Here is an 8,966-nt window from a genome sequence, read left to right on the forward strand (position 1 = left end):
TACCCAAACGTGGGAGGAGAGCAGAGTGATCTCATTGGAGAGACTACAGAAGGATGCTGAGCTGGAGGAAGACAAAGGGGAGAGCTAGAAATGGAAACATGAGTAGGTTAGTAATTAAATGGGGTAGGGGGTTAAACAAGGAAATGGATTTTTAAAAAATGAGAGTCAAAAGAAATTAAAACTCCCAGCCCAATTTCCAAAAGAAATAGGATCTCTCCCTTGCTTCTTGTCCTCATGCCCCGGGTATCTCTGCAGCCTTCCTATCTCATTTCATCAAATGCCTTCCTTCACTATCATATCTTTTTACTTCTTGAACTTCTTAATGTTCTCTAATTCCTTTTGCTTTATTTTATTTTGCCTGTATCATATGCCCTGCTGTGCCATCATTATGATAGCCTAGTTCTCTCCACACAATATAACATATCATCTTTAATCCTTCCATTTTTAATCATCATCCTCTCCTAGTAACCAACCCCTTTCCTATCACTTTTGCTAATCCTCCACTAAGCTGCAGTTATTCACCCACTTGGGGCTTTAATTCAGTGTCAACAGCCTTTCTGCTTCCCTCTGACTTTGCTTAATGCCATCTGCAACGACAGGTTGGTAAAGATGCAAGCCAGGACCAAAGCAGTTGTCTTTATGGCCACCATTTCTCTCACAGTTGATGATGATGATAATGATGGTGGTGGTGGTGGTGGTGGTAATGGAATAATGATAATAGTATCGAACATTAGTCGAATCTGATTAAGTACCAAGCACTCTTCTAGATATTTTGCATAATGTATTAGATATATTCACTTAAACCTCCTTCTAAAATAGTATCCTAATTACTCCCAGCTAATGAAGAAACTGAAATACAGATGAGTTAACTAACTTGCCCAAGGTCACACAACTCAGTTTTTATTACCATAAAAAGGGAGTCTGCTCCTATTTTTTTTAGTGCTCTCTTTTGAGGAAGTTGGCGTAAGTCGATCAGTACTAAATCAAAGTACCGGAGATACCTCTCCATGTCCCAGTGTATCAGTATCCTAAGACTGGACTTATCACGTGTCATCATTTCCTGCCCAATGAAGCCCCATCTTTAGTGATTAGGAAATCTTTACTTTACTTTCTTTTTTGGAGATTCTGAATCCAAGTCCTGACCTAAAGATCATGGATCTCACTCATTTGTTTATTAATTTAATAGAATTTACTGGAAGCTATTTATGTCCCGGTCCATGTGCTGACTTGCCTAGATTATGACCGTGCCCTCAAGGAGATCAGAGTGAGGTAGACCATTGAGGGGGGCGGGCACTGCACCAAGAAGACAATTTCCAAGGAAAGGCAACTGTCCTGAAACCCAGAGAAAACAGCTCTGTGTCCTCAGGCACAAAAAGAAATGGAAGGAGAGTGCAGATGGTATTTGCATGAAACTGTATTTAGAAGAGAGTTTGCTTCAGCTGTTGGCCAAAAGGTGTACCTCTCAGCCCAGGCATAAAGAGTGAAGTAGTAAGAATGCAGTGCCTATTAGCAAGTGTGGATTGGTTACAAGCTGGTTTATAAATACTGGTTTACAAGCTGCTGGCAAATCTTTAGAATTTTTCTCTAACATATCTGTGAAGCCACCTAGACTAAGAGTTTACAAAAGGATGATTCCAATATGCCAGTAGTATGCTCAAATCTTAAAATCATTTATGACATCTCACTTTAATCAACTTTCTTTTAATTTCCCTTTACTAAGTTTTAGATGATTGTTGACATAAATAGATTAGTGTTGAGTCAAACTGGTTGTCTGTGCACATTAAATGAGAGGACTACCACACCATCAATCAGTTTATGTTAGCTTATCCTGCTTATTAGCAATTATCAGTCTACTTGAATTCAGCTATTGGTGTTAAACTGCCAGAATGTTCTGAGAGAATGGATCTGTCCCACCAAGACTTATCTTGTAATGCATACATCTGAAAAAAAAAATCAACAAATAAGTGATTGGAATAATTGAGGAGCAGGTTGGACTTAATTAGATGTAATGTGATACAGAGATAAACATTATTTATGAAACATTATTAGTTTCAGTTATAGTAGTGTACTTGCTAAAACTAGGCTAGCTGAGTCATATGTAGAAATATTTCTGCTTTACTATATATATAAAAGTAGTTCATTGCCAAATTATCAATATTTTCAAAATCTAATCAGGGGTAACCTCTACTTATTACACATGCAAATATCTCCTTAAGTATGAAGTGCACAGTGGTAAACAACCACAAAAAGGCAGATTCTTCTAAGCTTGTACGCATTTCCTCTATAATAGTGTATATTCTATTAAAAATACTTTGAACGTATATTCTTTAGGCTTCATCCAACCTCATCATACATTATAAATAATAAACCTACGGATTCTTAGATGTACAGCCATGGGCCCACTGGCACAATACAAGTAAGCAAATCCAGAGTGACCCTGAATACACCACATGTATTACGACTATTTAGTAAGTGTACTTGTATATCTTAGAATTCTTAAAAATCTTAGAAATACTGTTAGACTGTGTATGTCATTCTGAGTTTCCCCAACTTAAGCTTTTTTTTTTTTAATTCCTTAAATAGCAATCCAATATCCTCAATCAGGTCTCACAGATGAATGGCATATTCCAGCCAAAAGATTTACAGAAACCAGAGCCATATGTCTTTGAACCTGAAAAGATTACTGTTGTAAAGTCAAGACACCTGATTCTACAGGAGTGACGCAGAGCCACTCTAAAGCCACAGGGGAGAATTGCATGTAAAATCCCACTGAACTGGGTTCCCCTTTGTATAATCATAAGCAGCAGGCAAGGGGCCATTATGAATAGATTGCTACTGCTCACAGAAGCCCACCCACAGCCTACTCCCTGAAGTTTACAACTAAAGGAACCTGAAAATTAAAAACTCATAATAATAAATAAACACCAATATTCAGCCATGGCACTCCCCGCCTCCTTGCCATAGACAGCCAATGAGACAGTTTGAAAGAATGGAAGGAAAGAAAGCAAAATATCTGAATTATGGCATAGCATTATCGAAAGAAAACAGGTTCGCAAAATATTTTCTAAGCAGAAAACAGAGCAGTAGAAAGTGACTGATTCCATGAGGCAGACATGCATAAAATAAACAAAAAGGGTATTCAGCTGTTAACAGTAGTTTATTATCTCTGTGATGCAATTATAAATTATTAGGGAGACTTCTCTGTAATTTCTAAGAATGCAGCATTTAGCATGAGTTGCTTTCATGATTAAGAAATAATTTTAAGGCAAAAGGACAGATATATTGAATGAACTATTCAACAATATTTTTTTCACATAAGAAAAAAAAAACTCCTGCTCTAATTTCTTCTTTAAAAAAATTGAGATGCTATTTTCTTCCTGTCTTTCAGTGTAGACTGATCCTTTTCCTCTTTTCCTAGCAAACAGGAGTGTTGACTCTCGGCTTCAATATTGATTCCCCTAGCTTGCTTTTTCCATTTCAGTGATCACGGTGAGCAGAGCAGTGGAAATAAGTTATGTAAAAGGTTTCCGCCTAGTTGTTGTTTTAATTAATCGGGGTCCCTGAATGACACACAGGCCTAATGGGGTGGTATGGAAGCTGTCGCAGTTAAGTAATTGGTTTGAACCCAAACGCAGGTTGTGATCAAAAGTTGTCACCATCCAATGGCTACTCGTTGGCCCATGCGAAATGGGTTGGTGGTCTCAGCCTAATTCCTTATGGACCAGTGTCAGTCTCATGAAAAGCATTACATAAAGTAGCACTAATTGGTTGACATTCTCAGCGTGAAAGGGTGAATAAAGAGACTGAACTCTAGAATAGCCTTCAAAGTTAGGCCAAGGATGGCAAGGGACAGAGCAGTGTTGAAGGCATGACTGTTGGCAGCCATGATGCTGTAACAGAAAGACAGATGTCTGTTTCCAGAAATCTTAGCCCAACCTTTATTTTCACAGACAACGGATGCTGAACCTAAGGAAATCGAAACTTTTGTAGACTTCTAAAATTCTCAGCCTTTTCCCCTCACAATCCTGCCTTTTACTTAGATATCTCTAGGGAGATCTGAGCAAAGATATTTTACCAAAAGGCGACAGGCTGAAACTGACTTTGCTAAACCTTTAAAGAATTCTCAAAAGGAGATCTAGCTTCATTATTACCAAACAGTGTGTGTTCATCACTTTAATTATAGGAAAAATCAATAGGGCATATAAAAGAACATGGCATATTTTACCTGACATTTGTGCCCGTTCACTTTATTAACCATGCCTTTCTGAGCAGAAATAACAGGTTAGAGTTTACGAAAAATCTCAGTATCTGAGAGCAAAGATTTCTCTTGCACTCAATTGCCCTCCTGTATGGTGTTTTTACCATTTCAAATGGTATGTTTTTAGTCAACGAACATGAAAACAAATTGAAACAGCAATAATGGATGCATTCTTCCATTAGGGCATCCAGGCAGATTACTAATTCACAAATATTGAAACTAGCACTGATTGAGATGAATGAATTTCTCATAATTTAATAATGCAAATCACACTAACAGCAGAGACCTCCGGTAACTAGTAGTGCTAGAAGAATTACTACAAATGCCAGCTGATAAATGTAATGTTGATAGAGCTATTTATCTTGTTGCTTTATTCAAAAATGCTTCTGCCTTTTATGATATTTATTATTTACTCTGTGTCTCTTTACCTCTTATATGCTATAAATGACTACTTTCTTCTGAAGCAGATTAGGTGCCTGGAATGATGGCAGCTAAATTTTGCAAGCTAATAATTTTGAATTTTTTTTAATCAGATGTGTTTCAATAACTGACACATTGGAGAGCCAGCAGCTGTTTTAAATGTGTAGTAAACATTACTAATAGCATTTTTTTCAAAAATTACAGAAAAAAAAAACTGGCAACATCACTTTATCATTCACACACAAAAAAAGCAGGGGAAATGCAAACCTGTTTTTAAAGGGAAAATATCCAGTGAATGTTTTTATATCTAGAACTTCTTGACAGATAAAATGTACTATTTAAGACATAGTTTAAGTAGCTCTATAATTCCAAACTTCTACCATGAAGCTTCATTAAAGTATATAAATTAGCACTACTGTCAGAAATGGCATTAAGTATTCAATAAGACTAGACTTAATGCAATTAATAGCAATTAAAATTATACTTTTATGATGTCAGCCACCAGCATTGTAAAGACATAATTGCCTATAAGGACTTTTGTACCATATTTATCCTCTAAAACTGTCCAATTTATATGAAAAATGCCAAAAACATATCCCATATGGGTACCATTATCTTCTCGGATTTTTAGAAGTAATCTGTCTTATCCAGCCTGTGCACATTAGGCTAATTTGCTTTAATTAGATTTTTTCTCATTTTGTTAATAGGCATGTTGATGTTACATTTTTATTTTGGAGGTACAGATGCTAACTTCGCTCATTATGTTCCTGTTAAAGGGTCAGTTTACTTTGTGATAAGCTTGGACTTACCCATTTAAATAACATCTTTCTTCGAAATATTAGATGATGTAGCTTACTGAACATAAAAACTATATTGCCGTTCTAGTACTAGTGAGCAACTTGAATTCTCGCTAATTAATTAGTAGTTAAATATGAAAGAACAGCTTTGCTGTTTCTGCTGTGGCAAGGCATTTCTGGATGGACATAATAAATTAGATAAAATAATGAACTGATTTCAGAAACACAGCCATTTGTGACTCCTCAGAGCAGTCATAAGAATTACCATGAATCCATACCTGTGTCTTGCATTTGAGCCAGGAGAGATTAAAAATAAGAAACTCTTTTATTTCCTACATCTCATTGTCTCACACCACAATTTTGAAGACATTTATTTAAAGTTGATCTAGTACAAAAATTTTCTTGTTATTACTTATCTGTAAAATTTTCTAACTGAACTCCTATAAGGATAACTAATTACTTATATGCAAAGAGAAAAGCATATAATTAAAAATTTTGTCTGTTGGCTCTCAGAGGACAGAATTTTTTTTTAATATAAGTAAGTTAGAAGGTTCAGCAGAGTTCCCAGGTGAAATTAGAGAATTTAGAAATATTCATAGCAGGTTTGTTTTTTTCCTCCATTTAATAAATAGTTTAACTCCAAGTTTGATATGTATTTATATCATGAAAGAGACTCATTATAGTCACATGATCATTTTCTGTTCTTAGCTTAAGTTTCAATTTTTTAATAAGTTTATGCTGTCATCATGAAATAAACTATGCAAAACCCTATGATTGGACAATTGTAAGATTGTAATAAAATCATAGGATTTATTCCAAATCAAAAGTACACTGTGTTACAGTAAGCCATAAGTAATTATTAGGTTAGTTCAGGTAAGTTTCTTTCAGGAAATTTCCCATGTAAAGAGTGTAAGCTGGGTGGTAGAAGAGTTCATCAAGGGACTAGAATTTAAATTATTCAGTTACTCTGAATAAGAAGGAAATACAACAAAAATTTTGTTAAAACATTATTATTTTAAATGTTATATGGTAGACATTTTATTCTCAATATAAAAAAACATATTTATTCACATATATGTCAGTAAAAAGACATGCTCTCTGAATAGTATGACAAAATAGAATCTTCCCAATTCTAACCTTCTGTTAGGACTTTTATTTTCATTTTTGCTTTGGTTTTTGGTAAACTCAATTTGCACTCTATTGGTCTTGAATTGTTTTCTTGAGGCAGCCAATACTTGTATTAATAAGAGCTATGCTTTGAACATGTTCATGTAACTAAAAGAAATAATTAAGAAATCAACATCGTAAAAAGGAAAAATTCAATTGCATGCTTTGTCCTTTTTAACTGTTTGTCTCCAAGATTAAAGCAGCTTTCACAGGCAAGAACATCTCACTAACAAAAAACAGAGTCAATAACAGAAAGTAGAATAAATGAGGATGCAATGGTCCTTCACAGCCTATCACAGAAGCCCTTCAGATACAATTTAAATGTAACAAGTTCTTCTGGATTCTCTTTTGTCTCTGCTGTATTATAAAGCACAGTGATTATTATTCATCAGAATTGAATTACTCTTGTTTATATTTAGTTTCTTGTTTCTAAGAAAAATAGAATAAATTACACATCTGCCTTTGTCCCATTTGTACAGTGAACATACACTCCAAGTCAATTGTTCCTTAACAATGGGATGAGTGCTGGAAAGATAGGACCCTGAGAAAATGTATACATGGAAGCAGCCTGGTAACAAAACATAAGCACAAATACTTCCTGACAAGTAATTCTCAAAGTGCAACCAGGTTGCATTCCAAAAGGCATTTATACGGAAGTCGGATGTTTAGGTATATATTCCTATAGAAACTATTTTAAATGGTGGTTCTGAGCTTAATTAACCCTGAATATATTTGAATTCAAAAGCAATCACCTGTGTGTGGGATGGGGAAAGAGTATAGGCGTTTCTTAATTGAGGACATGCTAGAAATTAGCCTCTGTGTTGAGTATCTATTGCTGTTGTTCAGTCACTCAGTCATATCCCACTCTTCACCACCCCAGGGACTGCAGCACACCAGGCTTCCCTGTCCTTCACCATCCCCCAGAGTTTGCTCAAAATCAAGTCCATTGAGTCCATTATACCATCCAACCATCTCATCCTCTGTCACCCCCTTCTCCTTTTGCTTTCAATCTTTCCCAGCATCAGGGTCTTTTCCAATGAGTTGGCTCTTTGCATCAGATGGCCAAAGTATTGGAGCTTCAGCTTCAGCATTAGTCCTTCCAATGAATATTCAGAGTTGATTTCCTTTAGGATTGAGTGATTTAACCTTCTTGCTGTCTAAGGGACTCTCAAAGTCTTCTCCAGCATCACAGCTCAAAAGCATCAATTCTTTAGTGCTCAGCCTTCTTTATGATCCAGCTCTCACATCCATGCATGACTACTGGAAAAACCATAGCTTTGACTAGATGAGCCTTTGTCAGCAAAGTGATATCTCTGCTTTTTCATATGCTATCTAGGTTGTCATAGCTTTTCTACCCATTTACAATCCTGTGAGATAGCATAATCACACCATTTTACAGATGAAGAAATTGTCATCTATTTCAGGATTCAAAACCAGATCCTTCATCCCTAACTCAGATATTACCCAGACTTTGAAATAAGTAGGATTCTAGGAGGAAGCCACAGTCTCTTCTGGCAGCGTCCCAGATGACTCTATATTCACATACGGTTTTTGGTCCCCACCGTGACACCTCATTATACCTTCCTCTCCTCCCTTAAGGAGGGCTCACCCAAAAGTGGGCTCCCTTCTGCATCAGGTGAGCTCTGTCATCCAGAGCAGCTGGCCATAGCTGGGTGTTCAGAGGAAAGCACTGTGATGGTGGATGAGCACTGTTTATGGAACAGCTCCTTGCTATAGAACATCTGCTTACCATATACCAGCTTCCATTGGAGAAAATACTGTGTTACAACAGAAGAGTCCTGTCTTCAAGTTTATCTTCTCTCATGGGAAGAAAGACATGGACAGAAACAAATAAGCTGACAGTGAGTGGTCAGAATTATGCTGAAAAGAAAAGGGCGATAGAGATGGTGAGGGGCGGGGGGGCGGGGGGGGTGGGGATAGAGAGAGTCCCAGGAGAAGTAGGAAATCCAGGTTAGCTGATAGAGTTAGAGAAAACCTCCCAAAGAGCTGAGTTAGAGCTGAGACTGAGCAATGGAGAGAGACATCTTCTAGGATTCAGGGAGGGGCTTACAAGCTGAAAGCATCAAGCACAGAGATTCTAAGAGGCAGAAGAGCTTGTCAGCAGTGTAGCTGAAGCAGAGAGGGAAAGGAGAAGAGTAGAGGGAACCTGGTGGGGAGAGGAGCCCTGGTCACCATGGGAGTATTTTTTAGGAAAGAGATGCTGACTTGATTGGATTCACTTTTCTTCCCCATCATTCTGTCTGCCGAGTGGAGAATGGACTGTAAGGGCACATGGTTCAGAAAGGGATGGAAGAGATAGAAGT

Source organism: Ovis canadensis, chromosome 26 (genome assembly GCF_042477335.2).
Source record: "Ovis canadensis isolate MfBH-ARS-UI-01 breed Bighorn chromosome 26, ARS-UI_OviCan_v2, whole genome shotgun sequence".
Lineage (NCBI taxonomy): Eukaryota > Metazoa > Chordata > Mammalia > Artiodactyla > Bovidae > Ovis > Ovis canadensis.